The sequence below is a fragment of the Bos javanicus genome, chromosome 6 (genome assembly GCF_032452875.1).
Source record: "Bos javanicus breed banteng chromosome 6, ARS-OSU_banteng_1.0, whole genome shotgun sequence".
NCBI lineage: Eukaryota > Metazoa > Chordata > Mammalia > Artiodactyla > Bovidae > Bos > Bos javanicus.
Genome location: NC_083873.1, coordinates 53,273,647 through 53,290,577, shown reverse-complemented (window position 1 = coordinate 53,290,577; position 16,931 = coordinate 53,273,647).

Here is a 16,931-nt window from a genome sequence, read left to right as displayed (position 1 = left end):
TAAGTTTTATTGGTAGCCAGGATTTGAAAAGGTTGAGATTGATTGAAATTCTTGGGAAAGCTTCATGGAAGCGGAATTTGAAATAGACAATGTAAATTTTGTTGGGCTGGAGGGGCAGAGGAATGATCAATGATAACAGTGTGGAAACAATACAAACAAAGGGAAGGAGAAAGGAATATTATGCCAATCAATTCAAACTGACTAACAATATGCTGCCTTCATAAAAATGAATAACCATTTGTTGATTTACAGTGTGTATAAGAATTTATACACCTGTCATCTGACATTTATCTAAATAGAAAAAATTCTATCAGTTCTTTTATGATAATAATTTTTATGATTATTTTCAATTATATGTAAAGAAATAGGAAGGGTAAAAATTTATGTAAAGTGATATACATTTAGTAATGTAGGCTACAGAATGCTTTATGAATTTTTAAACTCCTTTTATCTAGTGTTCCTTATACTCTGTGGCATCTCTTCTGTAATGACTGGAAGATGGTAGAATAATTGTCTCCTTGTGGGCTGAGGAAAATATGGTGAAAATAATTCCATAGTTGTTATTAATATAAAACTTAAAAAGGAAAATGTTGAAAGCACGAAAAGAAACTATGAAGGAATCAGGAATGGAGCTGACTGTGAGCCAGAATGAAGCTTTCAAAAGCAGAGATGGTAAAAGATGGGTACTAATATTCCATAATTGTGGTGATGAGCTTCTAATAACAACAAAAAAAAATACAAAAAAGAGTAGTTATAGAAGATGAGAATATATTCCATTGTCTATTTAAGTGAAAAGCAATTGAGGATGCAGCTTTTTAATAAGGAAAATATCATGGTCTAGTGGGCCAGAGTCTAAACTGCGCTCTACTCTAGTTCAGCTATTGAATCTGGTGGACCTTAAACAGATGGCAGGAAACTAGGAATTGAAGATGATTTACAGGCTCCTTGCCCACTTCTTTCCTCTTCTCAAATGTTATTAATCTCCCTTGGGAAAGCTCTATGACACACAGAATATAGATGGACAACAGCCAAAAGCACAACATACATAAAAATGAGAACATATGTAGTAAGAATAAAAGTATATTAACAAGTGAATGTTTATCAGTTTGTGAGTACTAAACTCTCTGCTAAATTTGTTAAAATGTAATGATAGGTTGCACATGATTGTGTGCCCTCATCCCACTGGTTAGCTCATGATTGGACAGCTTAAATCCCTTTATTTTCAGATGCACAAGGAAAATGATGATATTTCTTGCATGAGCAATTTTGTGCTTCATTGCTCTTAATTGCATGCTTAAGCTTCACTCTTTGAAAGCTTACAGTGTCTTAGAAAAAAAAGAGGTGAATATATGAGATCTTGCAGAAATGAAAAAAAAAAAATCCAAAAATCTGAAGAAGAGGAAAAAAAAAAATATCTGCTGCTAGGAGGTATAACTCATTTAAAAATAAAAATTCATGTATTGTAATTAAATACAAGCATAGCCTATTGGCAATTCAAAAAAATCCCATTGTACAAAAGGGTAGTTGACATAAGTAACAAACTGTGTAAGTCAGTAATAAAAGCAAAGTGGTAGTAATCAGATCAAGAGAGAACTGAATCAATTTTTAGAAAATAAAGATGCCACGGCCACTGCCCAGACTTTAATGGCAGGAAAAGTAACTACATCAACTGCTTTAGATTATCACTGAATTTAAACTATTCCTTATTATAGGAAACATTTATAATCATTTAGGACTTGATCTTATTTTTTTATATTTGCTAAATAAAAGTGTTTTGTTTTGTTTTACTTAACCTAAGTTCCCTGAGATCAAAGACTCTGGATAAATTTTAATTTAACTGGATAATTTTAAATGCTTAGCAAAGAATAAACCTTCAGTTATTAGTTACTAAATGAAATAATGATTTTATGAAGAAAAACACTCAAAGTAGGAAGTCAAGAAACACCTGGAGTAACAGGCAAATTTGGCCTTGGAATACAGAATGAAGCAGGGCAAAGGCTAATAGAGTTTTGCGAAGAGAATGCACTGGTCATAGCAAACACCCTCTTCCAACAAAACAAGAGAAGACTCTACACATGGACATCACCAGATGGAAAACACCGAAATCAGATTGATTATATTCTTTGCAGCCAAAGATGGAGAAGCTCTATACAGTCAAGAAAAACAAGACGAGGAGCTACCTGTGGCTCAGATCATGAATACCTTATAGCCAAATTCAGACTTAAATTGAAGAAAGTAGGGAAAACCACTAGACCATTCAGGTATGACCTAAATCAAATTCCTTATGATTATACAGTGGAAGTGAGAAATAGATTTAAGGGACTAGATCTGATAGACAGAGTGCCTGATGAACTATGGACGGAGGTTCGTGACATTGTACAAGAGACAGGGATCAAGCCCATCCCCATGGAAAAGAAATGCAAAAAAGCAAAACAGCTCTCTGAGGAGGCCTTACAAATAGCTGTGAAAAGAAGAGAAGTGAAAAGCAAAGGAGAAAAGGAAAGATATTCCCATCTGAATGCAGAGTTCCAAAGAATAGCAAGGAGAAATAACAAAGCCTTCCTCAGTGATCAATGCAAAGAAATAGAGGAAAACAACAGAATGGGAAAGACTAGAGATCTCTTCAAGAAAATTAGAGATACCAAGGGAACATTTCATGCAAAGATGGACTCAATAAAGGACAGAAAGTGTATGGACCTAACAGAAGCAGAAGATATTAATAATAGGTGGCAAGAATACACAGAAGAACAGTACAAAAAAGATCTTCACAACCAAGATAATCACGATGGTATGATCACTCACCTAGAGCCAGACATCTTAAAACATGAAGTCAAGTGGGCCTTAGAAAGCATTACTGTGAACAAAGCTAGTGGACATGATGGAATTCCAGTTGAGCTATTTCAAATCATGAAAGATGATGCTGTGAAAGTGCTGCACTCAATATGCCAGCAAATGTGGAAAATGCAGCAGTGGCCACAGGACTGGAAAAGGTCAGTTTTCATTCCAATTCCAAAGAAAGGCAATGCCAAAGAATGCTCAAACTACCACACAATTGCACTCATCTCACACGCTAGTAAAGTAATGCTCAAAATTCTCCAAGCCAGGCTTCAGCAATACGTGAACTGTGAACTTCCAGACGTTCAAGCTGGTTTTAGAAAAGGCAGAGGAACGAGAGATCAAATTGCCAACATCTGCTGGATCATCAAAAAAGCAAGAAAGTTCCAGAAAAAACATCTATTTCTGCTTTATTGACTATGCCAAAGCCTTTGACTGTGTGGATCACAATAAACTGTGGAAAATTCTGAAAAAGATAGGAATACCAGATCACCTAATCTGCCTCTTGAGAAACCTGTATGCAGGTCAGGACGCAACAGTTAGAATTGGACATGGAACAACAGACTGGTTCCAAATAGGAAAAGGAGTACGTCAAGGCTGTATACTGTCACCCTGCTTATTTAACTGATATGCAGAGTACATCATGAGAAACGCTGGACTGGAAGAAGCACAAGTTGGAATCAAGATTGCCGGGAGAAATATCAATAACCTGAGATATGCAGATGACACCACCCTTATGGCAGAAAGTGAAGAGGAACTCAAAAGCCTCTTGATGAAAGTGAAAGAGGAGAGTGACAAAGTTGGCTTAAAACAACTTTCAGAAAACTAAGATCATGTCATCTGGTCCCATCACTTCATGGGAAATAGATGGGGAAACAGTGGAAACAGTGTCAGACTTTATTTTTTTGGGCTCCAAAATCACTGCAGATGGTGATTGCAGCCATGAAATTAAAAGACACTTACTCCTTGAAAGGAAAGTTATGACCAACCTAGATAGCATATTGAAAAGCAGAAATATTACTTTGCCAACAAAGGTCTGTCTAGTGAAGGCTATGGTTTTTCCAGTGGTCATGTGTGGATATGAGTTGGACTGTGAAGAAAGCTGAGCACCGAAGAATTGATGCTTTTGAATTGTGGTGTTGGAGAAGACTCTTGAGAGTCCCTTGGACTGCAAGGAGATCCAACCAGTCCATTCTGAAGGAGATCAGCCCTGGGATTTCTTTGGAAGGAATGATGCTTAAGCTGAAACTCCAGTACTTTGGCCACCTCATGCAAAGAGTTGACTCATTGGAAAAGACTCTGATGCTGGGAGGGATTGGGGGCAGGAGGAGAAGGGGACGGCAGAGGATGAGATGGCTGGATGGCATCACTGACTCGATGGACCTGAGTCTCAGTGAACTCCGGGAGTTGGTGATGGACAGGGAGGCCTGGCGTGCTGCAGTTCATGGGGTCACAGAGTCAGACACAACTGAGCAACTGAACTAAACTGAACTGAACTGAGTATTAGAAAGAAACAGTGTTAGTTGTTTAGTCTTGTCCAACTCTTTGTGACACCACAGACTGTAGCCCACCAGGCTCCTTAAGAACCCAGGAAATTCTGGGGAGCCATTTTTAAATTCAGAACATAATGAAAATTTATAAATGTGTGTGTTCCCTGGCTTCCTAAGTAATTCATTTTTAAAGTAATTTCAAAATGAGATTGGTTTTATTTTACAGTAATTAATTTCCAATTTTTTTCTTCTATTTTATATGCTTAATGAATTTAAATAGTTGAAAACTGTCTATTTGTAACAATTCGTGGTATAAATTTCATTATTCAATTTATTAACAATAACTGCCACTTTACATTGTAGAGAATCTAGTCTGTGTTTGAGAGCATTTTGGGCTTGTTTATTTTGTCGATACACAAATTTACCAGTATTATGAGTTTAGATATATGTTCAACTCTCTGAAAGTTGTACACTTTGTTTCCCTTCATCCTCTATCTAAGACTTGAACAGTGGTTTCTTTAGATTGTTTTCATTTGATTAAATAACTGAAAAATCAATTCTATGAATGTAATCCAGTAATGGTACTATTTATATTGAAAAACATAATAAAATAAATAAAAACTTAGTGATTCTTCTTTTTTACTTCTTTTTATGAGCATGTTTCTAAGAAATAACAACTGGTTAATTCTGGAAGCCCAAAGAAAAGGAAGATATCTCAATCACTTTCCCCTATAAAATTTACATCAACTGACTTTTCCAGTTCCTTTTCATCACATAAAAAGTATTTATTACACTTGGGCTTCTCTGGTGGCTCAGTTGATAAAGAATCCAACCGAAAATGCAGGAGACTCCCTGTAAGGCAAGAGACCTGGGTTTAATCAATCCCTGGGTGCAGAAAACCTCCTGGAGTAGGAAATGGCAACCCATTCCAGTATTCTTGTCTGGAAAACCTGATGCACAGAGAAGTCTGGTGGGCTACAGTCCATGGCATCTCAAGAGTCAGACATGACTTACTTTAGTGTTAGTGATCAAACATTTTTAGCAGGAAATTTACAACAATAATATTGGGGGAATATAAATTCTAAGATTATTCAGCAACTACATTACTGATATCCACAAAAAGAATACAGAAATAAAATTTTAAAACACAAAAAGAATTAAACCATTTTAATAACAAGAATAAAACAAAAACAAAAGGATAAATCTACTTTTGACATGTTTTAAATATACATGTAAATATACATAAACATACACAAATAATCCTTTGATAACTACCAAAAGTTTATGACAGTCCAATAAATTTAAAATACATCCATATAAAAATTGAATGAAATAAATCTTACCCATAACATCTTAGCTTCATCCACTATATTTTATTCTTTATTCTATGCTTCAATATGTTAAAAATCAAACTTTTAAATATTAAACTCTCCAGTGCTTGGGCCAACATATTAAATGCAAAATCATAGATTAAAGCAATATTCTGAGAGTAATTAACTAACGTATTATTTCTCTTCCTTATACTTTTTGTGGCTCTTCCAAGCTGTGCGTGTGTATGTCTGTGTACATGTTCAATCATGTCTGACTCTTGTGACCCCATGGACTGTAGCCCACCAGGCTTCTCTATCCATGGGATTTCTCAGGCATACTGGACTGGGTTGCAGTTCCCTCCTCCAGGGAATCTTGCTGACCCAGGATTCAAATCTGCATCTCCTGTGTTTCCTGTATTGAAAGGTGGATTCTTTACCACTGAGTCACTGGGGAAGCCCCCTTTCTGTGCTGTAGTATTCCTAATTTTTAGATTAGACAGGGATTTCAGGGAGCATTAATTTAAATATATTGTGCTTTTTTTTTTCTCTTGCCCTGGTAGACCATATTTTGTTCTCAGTCCTCTACCTGCATTGTCTGACTGCTATTAATAGTGTCACCCGGATTCCTTTGCAGGCTGGCTTTGACTTGGTTTTATTAATGAGGAAGAAGTCAATTTATTTCTATTTCAATCCAGGGTTATTTTACCTGTGTTACCTATAGTGTCTGTGTCCCTCTATGACCATAATTTATTGATGGAAGATCTCTTTGACTACTGACAGTCTCTAGAAAACTCAATCCCCTTTGTTGCTTCCCTAAAGTTTGCTCACACTTTTATAAATAATCTCTTCATTGAAAGCCTTTCAATTGAACCATCTAAGTACACAAAGTCCTGAGAGATAGAGCAGATAATTGAAAATATGCCACCAAGAAGGGCAAGATTAGATGAAATCCTGGAAGCAGACTGATCATCTATTAGTTGAACACATACATGGATGATATACTTGTTTGGGAAAGTGGAACAGTGATAATCTGTTATTCACTGACACCAGACTTACCCAAATTACCACTGTCCATAGCTGGCGGTCCACATAATTTGCAGTACTCAATGCAATAATGCTGCACCCCAACCCCCACTTAAAACTTGCTGAAAATTTCAAGATAATAAAGACAAAGCATTACAATAAGTGCTGAGTCCTAGTAAGTGCAGAGTCCTGTGGGAATGCATAAGTGGCAAGCCTTTAAAACTGCCTCCAGGTTGAGTACGTTGAGTTGTAGTACTGCTGCTGCTACGTCGTATCAGTCGTGACCGACTCTGTGCGACCCCATAGATGGCAGCCCACCAGGCTCCCCCATCCCTGAGATTCTCCAGGCAAGAACACTGGAGTGGGTTGCCATTTCCTTCTCCAATGCATTAAAGTGAAAAGTGAGTGAAGTCGCTCAGTAGTGTTCAACTCTTAGCGACCCCATGGACTACAGCCTACCAGACTCCTCCATCCATGGGATTTTCCAAGCAAGAGTACTGGAGTGGGGTGAGTTGTAGTACTAATGGAAGGCAAAGGTTTTTCTGATCAAGTGTTGATTCCATCAAGTGAGATCAACATGAAAACTATAACAATTACAAAGCTGTGAGGCAAAATGCCTATCTCTGTGCTGGATAACTTAAAACAATAATGATAATAATTTAAAAGACTTTTAATTCTGAACTGCAAATATAGTTAGGAATGCTGGAAAGTGCCATAATAGTCTTAAAACAAACTCATATTTCATGGCTGCAATCAATGCCTGCAAAAGACTTGGTTATAAATCAAATTGTGTAGGTTAAGAGTTGCAAAGCCAGTTTAAAAAGCAATTTCTAACTCCAAGACTCTTAGGCTTGGAATAAGTCATTGCTTGCAGATAAGCAGGGGTTGAAGGCTTGGGTTGGGGGCATTTTGGTAGATACAAACAAACTGCTGCTACTGCTAAGTCACTTCAGTCGTGTCCAACTCTGTGAGACCCCATAGACGGCAGCCCACCAGGCTCCCCCGTCCCTGGGATTCTCCAGGCAAGAATACTGGAGTGGGTTGCCATTTCCTTCTCCAATGCATGAAAGTGAAAAGTGAAGTCGCTCAGTCGTGTCCGACTCTCAGCTACCTCATGGACTGCAGCCTACCAGGCTCCGCCGTCCATGGGATTTTCCAGGCAAGAGTACTGGAGTGGGGTGCCATTGCCTTCTCCGGATACAAACAAAATTGGGCATCTATTCCTAAAGTGTTTTTGAAATCCACTTTGAGCAGAAGAAGCTCTTCTCCCAGTTTCTAAGGAAACTAGAATTCTTTATAAAAAAAAATCATTAATGAGTTGATTTTGAGCAGTTGCTCCCAAGAGGATGCTTGTTTTCCTAAAATACTCCCCATCAGTGCCTCTGGACCCAATTTCCAGACTATGAAATACAGTCTCTACAGGAGAGAGCCTATGCACTAAATAAAATTGTGAGATCTTACCACCTCTAAGGGTATTAAATTTAACAGGACCAAATTTATCAAAACAGCAGTTTTAGCCCAATATTTGACATTTAATATGGTGGCCCCAAAAGTTAAAAGTGTATTTAATAGTTCCTTTAGCATATTGGAACCTGGGTTAATCAGTTGCTACTGCTGCTGCTGCTGCTGCTAAGTCGCTTCAGTTGTGTCCAACTATGTGAGACCCCATAGACAGCAGCCCACCAGGCTCCCCTGGCCCTGGGATTCTCATGGCAAGAACACTGGAGTGGGTTGCCATTTCCTTATCCAATGCATGAGAATGAAAAATGAAAGTGAAGTCGCTCAATCGTGTCTGATTCCTAGTGACCCCATGGACTGTAGCCTACCAGGTTCCTCCATCCATGGGATTTTCCAGGCAAGAGTACCAGAGTGGGGTGCCATAGCCTTCTCCAGGTTAATCAGTTACCTGCAGTTAATCAGCATAAAATGGTAGACTTCTTGGCACACTATAGAAGAGGAAGGAGTCTGAAGGCTTAGTGAGATGGGCATGTTATAACTGATCTGAGTGTCTCAAATCATTAAGAAATATGTTTTTGTTTTCTGAGATATCCTATCCATAAAAAGATTTGTAGTGAGTTTCCTCTGTAATTTGGAGATAACAATGGACAATAATAACATAGAATTGGGCTCCCTGATTTCAGTAGGAACAATGGTATCTCTAAATGAAATCAAGTGGGAATAATTACCCTAATAAGCCTCATGAATCTAGTTTTAAGCAGATTATTTGAACCAGCTGAGCTCTACAAATAAAGAAGAATGTAGGAAGGTTCATTTTTCTCCACACCCTCTCCAATATTTGTTATTTGTAGACTTTTTAATGATGATCATCCTGACTTGAGTGAGGTGATACCTCAAAGCAAATCAGTTTTAATTTGCATTTCTGTAATAATTAGTGATATTGAGTATCTTTTCATGTGCCTGTTGGCCATCTGTGCTTTCTGTGGAGAAAAGTTTGTTTAGGTTTTCTGTGCATTGTTTTGACTGGATGGTATTTTTTTTTTTTTATTAAACTGTATATTTTGGAAATTAATCCCTTTTTGGTAGCATCATTTGTTGTTAATATTTTTCCCAGTCCATAGGTGATCTTTTCATTTTGCTTATGGTCTCCTTTGCTGTGCAAAAAGTTTTAAGTGTGATTAAGTCCCATTGGTTTATTTTTGTTTCTATTTCCATTAATACAGGAGAATGACCCAAGAACATATTGCTGTGATTTATGGCAAAGAGAGTTCTGCCTATTTTTTCTCTAGGAGTTTTATATTAATAGTATCAAATTTTACATATAGGTATTTAATTCATTTTGAGTTTATTTTTGTATATGCTATTATAGAATGTTTTAATTTCACTCTTTTACATGTAACTGTCCAGTTTTCCCAGTATCACTTATTGAAGAGACTGTCTTCTGCATTGTATTTCTTGCCTCCTTTATTGCAGAGTAGTTGATCATAGATGAATGGGTTTTTTTTCCAGATTTTCTATCCTGTTTTTTGATCTATATGTTTGTTTCTATGCCAGCACCATACTAATTTGATTACTGTAGCTTTTTAGTATAGTCTGAAGTCAGGGAGCCTGATTCCTTTAGCTCCATTTTTCTTTCCCAAGATTGTTTGGGATTTTTTGTTTCAATAAAAATTAAAATTATGTGAAAAATTTCATTAGTAATTTGATAAGAATTACACTGAATTATAGATTGCCTTGGGTAGTACAGTCATTTTAAAAATATTGATCTTCTAATCCAAGAGCACAGTATATCTTTCCATCTCTTTGTGGCATCGTTTAAGTCTTCTATCAGCATCATATAGTTTTCATAGTACAGGTCCTTTGCTTCCTCAGAGAGGTATTCTATTCTTTCAGATGTGATGACACATGGGATTGTTCCTTAATTTCTTTCTGATATTTTGCTTGTAGAGTATAGAAACACAACAGATTTCTGTATATTAGTTTTGTGTCCAGCAACATTATTGAATCCATTGATGAGGTCTAGCAGTTTTCTGGTAATATCTTTAGAATTTTCTATATATAGCATCATATCATCTGCAAGAAATGACAGATTTACTTCTTCTTCTCCAATTTTTATTACTGTTTATTTATTTATTTTTTTCTTCTCTGACTGCCACAGCTAGGGCTTCTAAAACCCTGTTTAATGAAAGTGGGAAGAGTGGGCATCTTTGTTTTGTTCCTTATCTCAGAGGAAACATTTTCAGCTTCTCACTGTTGAGTATGATGTTAGCTGAGGGTTTGTCAGATAAGGATTTTATTTTGAGTTACGTTCTTTCCAAGCCAGATTTATGAAGAGCTCTTTTTTTTTCTTAATCATAAATGCATAATTAATTTTATAAAAGAACTCTTTAAGACGGTCATATAGTTTTTATTCTTCAACTTGTTAATATGGTATATCATATTGATTGACTTGTGGATATTGAAAAATGATTACATCCCTGGGATAAATCCCACTTGGTCATGGCGTATGATTATTTTAATGTATTGCTGGAGTCTGTTAGTATTTTGTTGAGAATTTTTACATATTATACTTGTCTATGGTTTTCTTTTTTGTGTATCATATCTTTGTCTGGATTTGGCATCAAAATGATGGTTATCTCATAGTATGAGTTTCAAATTGTTCCTTCTTATGCAATTTTTTTCATACTGTTCATGGGTTCTCAAGGCAAGAATACTGAAGTAGTTTGCCATTCCCTTCTCCAGTGGACCACATTCTGTCAGATCTCTCCACCATGACCCGCCCATCTTGGGTTGCCCCATGGGTATGGCTTAGTTTCATTGAGTTAGACAAGGCTGTGGTCCTAGTGTGATTAGATTGACTAGTTTTCTGTGATTATGGTTTCAATGTGTCTGCCCTCTGATGCCCTCTTGCAACACCTACCGTCTTACTTGGATTTCTCTTACCTTGGGCGTGGGGTATCTCTTCACGGCTGCTCCAGCAAAGTGCAGCCGCTGCTCCTTACCTTGGACGAGGGGTATCTCCTCACCACCGCCCCTCCTGACCTTCAGTGTGGGATAGCTCCTCTAGGCCCTCCTGCACCCACGCAGCCACAGCTCCTTGGACGTGGGGTTGCTCCTCCCGGCCACTGCCCCTGGCCTTGGGCTTGGGGGCGTGGGGTAGCTCCTCCTGGCCGCAGCCCCTGACCTCGGAGGCGGGGTAGCTCCTCTCATCACCGCCGCTGACCTCGGATGCGGGGTAGCTCCTCTCGGTCTTTCCTGTGCTGTCGCAGCCTGGCACTCTCGGCTGCTGCCCCTGACCTCGGACGTGGGGTAACTCCTCTTGGATGCTGCCCTTCGGGCATGGGGTCCTCCCAGCTTCTGCTCCTGACCTTGGACATGGGGTAGCTCCTCTCGACCAGTCTTAGTGCGCCGATCGCAGCCGCCTATGAAAAGGCAAAATGATAGAATACTGAAAGAGGAACTCCCCACATCAGTAGGTGCGCAATATTCTACTGGAGATCAGTGGAGAAATAACTCCAGAAAGAATGAAGGGATGGAGCCAAAGCAAAAAGAATATGCAGCTGTGGATGTGACTGCTGATAGAAGCAAGGTCTGATGCTATAAAGAACAATATTGCATAGGAACCTGGAATGTCAGGCCCATGAATCAAGGCAAATTGGAAGTGGTCAAACAAGAGATGGCAGGAGTGAATGTCAACATTCTAAAATCAGCAAACTGAAATGGACTGGAATGGGTGAATTTAACTCAGATGACCATTATATCCACTACTGTGGGCAGGAATCCCTCAGAAAAAATGGAATGGCCATCATGGTCAACAAAAGAGTCCGAAATGCTGTACTTGGATGCAATCTCAAAAATGACAGAATGATCTCTGTTCGTTTCCAAGGCAAACCATTCAATATCACAGTAATCCAAGTCTATGCCCCAACCAGTAATGCTGAAGAAGCTAAAGTAGAACGGTTTTATGAAGACCTACAATACCTTTTAGAAATAACACCCGAAAAAGATGTCCTTTGCATTATAGGGGACTGAAATGCAAAAGTAGGAAGTCCAGAAACACTTGGAGTAACAGGCAAATTTGGCCTTGGAATATGGAATAAAGCAGGGCAAAGACTAACAGAGTTTTGCCAAGAAAATGCACTGGTCATAGCAAACACCCTCTTCCAACAACACATGTCTATACATGGACATCACCAGATGGTGAACACTGAAATCAGATTGATTATATTCTTTGCAGCCAAAGATGGAGAAGCTCTATACAGTCAACAAAAACAAGACCAGGAGTTAACTGTGGCTCAGATCATGAACTCCTTATTGCCAAATTCAGACTTAAATTGAAGAACGTAGGGAAAACCACTAGACCATTCAGTTATGACCTAAATCCAATCCCTTATGATTATACAGTGGAAGTGAGAAATAGATTTAAGGGCCTAGATCTGATAGATAGAGTGCCTGATGAACTATGGAATGAGGTTTGTGACATTGTACAGGAGACAGGGATCAAGACCATCCCCATGGAAAAGAAATGCAAAAAAAGCAAAATGGCTGACTGGGGAGGCCTTACAAATAGCTGTGAAAAGAAGAGAAGCAAAAAGCAAACGAGAAAAGGAAAGATATTCCCATCTGAATGCAGAGTTCCAAAGAATAGCAAGAAGAGATAAGAAAGCCTTCCTCAGTGATCAATGCAAAGAAATAGAGGAAAACAACAGAATGGGAAAGACTAGAGATCTTTTCAAGAAAATTAGAGATACCAAGTGAACATTTCATGCATAGATGGGCTCGATAAAGGACAGAAATGGTATGGACCTAACAGAAGCAGAAGATATTAAGAAGATGTGGCAAGAATACACAGAAGAACTGTACAAAAAAGATCTTCATGACCCAGATAATCACAATGATGTGATCACTGACTTAGAGCCAGACATCCTGGAATGTGAAGTTAAGTGGGCCTTAGAAAGCATCACTACGAACAAAGCTGGTGGAGGTGATGGAATTCCAGTTGAGCTATTTCAAATCCTGAAAGATGATGCTGTGTAAATGCCAGCAAATGTGGAAAACTCAGCAGTGGCCACAGGACTGGAAAAGGTCAGTTTTCATTCCAATCCCAAAGAAGGCAATGCCAAAGAATGCTCAAACTACCGCACAATTACATTCATCTCAAACATTAGTAAAGTAATGCTCAAAATTCTCCAAGCCAGTCTTCAGCAATATGTGAACCGTGAACTTCCTGATGTTCAAGCTGGTTTTAGAAAAGGCAGAGGAATCAGAGATCAAATTGCCAACATCCGCTGGATCATAGAAAAAGCAAGAGAGTTCCAGAAAACATCTATTTCTGCTTTACTGACTATGCCAAAGCCTTTGACTGTGTGGATCACAATAAACTGTGGACAATTCTGAAAGAGATGGGAATACCAGACCACCTGACCTGACTCTTGAGAAATTTGTATGCAGGTCAGGAAGCAACAGTTAGAACTAGACAACAGACTCGTTCCAAATAGGAAAAGGAGTACGTCAAGGCTGTATATTGTCACCCTGCTTATTTAACTGATATGCAGAGTACATCATGAGAAAAGCTGGACTGGAAGAAACACAAGCTGGAATCAAGATTGCCAGGAGAAATATCAATAACCTCAGATATGCAGATGACATCATCCTTATGGCAGAATGTGAATAGGAAGTAAAATGCCTCCTGATGAAATTGAAAGTGGAGAGTGAAAAAGTTGGCTTAAAGCTCAACATTCAGAAAACGAAGATCATGGCATCTGGTCCCACCACTTCATGGGAAATAGATGGGGAAACAGTGGAAACAGTGTCAGACTTTATTTTTCCGGGCTCCAAAATCACTGCAGATGGTGACTGCAGCCATGAAATTAAAAGATGCTTACTCCTTGGAAGGAAAGTTATGACCAACCTAGAAAGCATATTCAAAAGCAGAGACATTACTTTGCCAACAAAGGTTCGTCTAGTCAAGACTATGGTTTTTCCTGTGGTCATGTATGGCTGTGAGAGTTGGACTGTGAAGAAGGCTGAGTGCCAAAGAATTGATGCTTTTGAACTGTGGTGTTGGAGAAGACTCTTGAGAGTCCCTTGGACTGCAAGGAGATCTAGCCAATCGTTCTGAAGGAGATCAGCCCTGGGATTTCTTTGGAAGGAATGATGCTAAAGCTGAAACTCCAGTAATTTGGCCACTTCATACGAAGAGTTGACTCATTGTAAAAGACTCTGATGCTGGGAGGGATTGGGGGCAGGAGGAGAAGGCGATGACAGGATGAGATGGCTGGATGGCATCACTGACTCGATGGACATGAGTCTGAGTGAACTCCGGGAGTTGGTGATGGACAGGGAGGCCTTGTGTGCTGCGATTTATGGGGTTGCAAAGATTCGGACAGGCCTGAGCAACGGAAGTGAACTGAACTGATGCAGTTTTTTGGAATAGTTCCAGATGGATAGGTGTTAACTCTTCAAATGTTTGGAAGAGTTCATCCATGAAATGATCTGGTCCTAGTTCTTTGCTTGTTGAGTGTTTTTAAATCACTGAATCAACTTCAGTACTTGTAATTGGTCTGTTCATAATAGATTCTAAAGTAATCATCATTTCAGTTCAGTTCAGTTTAGTTCAGTCCTTCAGTCGTGTCCAACTCTATAGTTTCAGACTGAACTACAAATCATCATAAATAGGTTCAAACACATATTTATTAATCAAAATAGGAACCATTACAATCAACACATTTTTGCCAACGAGAAATAAGGCAATTTACTAGTTGCCTTATTTACTCTTGCACTATAGAAATCCATGCTTTGAGATTTGATGAACTATTAGAAAGTGTTTCTGCCTTCTGTTGGTTGTGGAGCATTTTCCCTCAAAAAGTTCAAGATGCTTGAGAAAATGATAATCAGTTGGCAAGAGGTCAGGTGAATATGGCAGATGAGGCAAAGCTTTGTAGCCCAACTCATTCAACTTTTGAAGCATTGGTTATGCAACATGCGGTTGGATGTTGTTGTGGAGAATTGGGCCCATTCTTTTGAACAATGATGTCTGCAGGCATTGCAGTTTTAAGTATGTCTCATTGATATGCTGAGCATACTTTTCAGATGTAATGGTTTCACTGGGATTCAGAAAGCTGTAGTGGATCAGATGGGCAATAAACCACCAAAAAGTGACCATGACCTTTTTTTTTAGTGCAAGTCTGGCTTTAGGAAGTGCTTTGGAGCTTCTTCTCGGTCCAACCAGTAAGCTGGTCATAACTGGCTGTGGTATAAAATCAACTTTTCATTGCATGTCATAATCTGTTGGAGAAAAGTTCATTGTTACTTATAATAAGAGAAGACAACAATTCAAAATAATGATTTTATTGATTTGCTGTCATCTCATGGGGCACCCACTTATCCAGTGTTTTCACCTTTCCAATTTGCTTCAAATGCCAAATAACCATAGAATGGTTGATGTTGAGTTCTTTGGTAACTTCTCCTGTAGTTGTAAGAGGAAATGATCACTCTCAATTGGTCATTGTCAACTTCTTTTGTGAGGCCATTATACTCCTCATCTTCAAGGCTCTCATCTCCTTTGTAAAACTTATTGAACCATCACTGCACTCACTGTACATTCATTAGCAGTTCCTGGGCCAAATGTGTTGCTGAAGTTGCAAGTGATCTCTGCTGCTTTATGATTCATTTAGAACCCGAATAAAAAATAGACACGTATACCCCAATGTTCATTGCAGCACTGTTTATAATAGCCAGGACATGGAAGCAACCTAGATGTCCATCAGCAGATGAATGGATAAGAAAGCTGTGGTACATATACACAATGGAGTATTACTCGGCCATTAAAAGGAATACATTTGAATCAGTTCTAATGAGGTGGATGAAACTGGAGCCTATTATACAGAGTGAAGTAAGCCAGAAGGAAAAACACCAATACAATATACTAACGCATATATATGGAATTTAGAAAGATGGTAACGATAACCCTGTATACGAGACAGCAAAAGAGACATTGATGTATAGAACAGGCTTATGGACTCTGTGGGAGAGGGAGAGGGTGGGAAGATTTGGGAGAATGGCATTGAAACATGTGAAATGTCATGTATGAAACGAGATGCCAGTCCAGGTTCAATGCACGATGCTGGATGCTTGGGGCTGGTGCACTGGGACGACCCAGAGGGATGGTATGGGGAGGGAGGAGGGAGGAGGGTTCAGGATGGGGAACACATGAGAAATAAAGGAATAAAAAATTAAAAAAAAATAAATAAATAAAAAATAAAAAAAAAGAAAAAACAAACAGCAATCCTGATATTAAATGGCAACATTCAGCAATATAAAACTACAATTACTTTTATACCAACCTAATATTTTCTATTTTTTCTTGGTTCAGTCTTAGGAAATTGTACCTTTCTAAAAATTTGCCCTTTCTTCTAGTTTACCCATTTTACTGGCCTATAGTGCTCGTAGTAGTCTTCTGTGATCCTTTATATTTCTGTGCTGTCCATTATAACTTCTTTTTTGCTTCTGATTTTATTGATATGAGCCTTCTCCCTTTTTATTTCTTGATGAGTCTGACTAAAGGTTTATCAATTTTGCTTAGCTTTTCCAAGTTTTTGGCTTCATTTTTTGTTTATCTTTTCCAGTTTTTAGTTTCATTGATATTTTTCCATTGCTTTGGAAGTCTCTATTTAATTTACTTCTGCCTTAATCTTTATGATTTCTTTCCTTCTATGAACTTTGGTTTTTGATTGTTCTTCTTTCTCTACTTGCTTATGGCATAAAGTTAGGTTGTTTATTTGAGATTTTTCATGTTTCCTGAGGTAAATTTGTA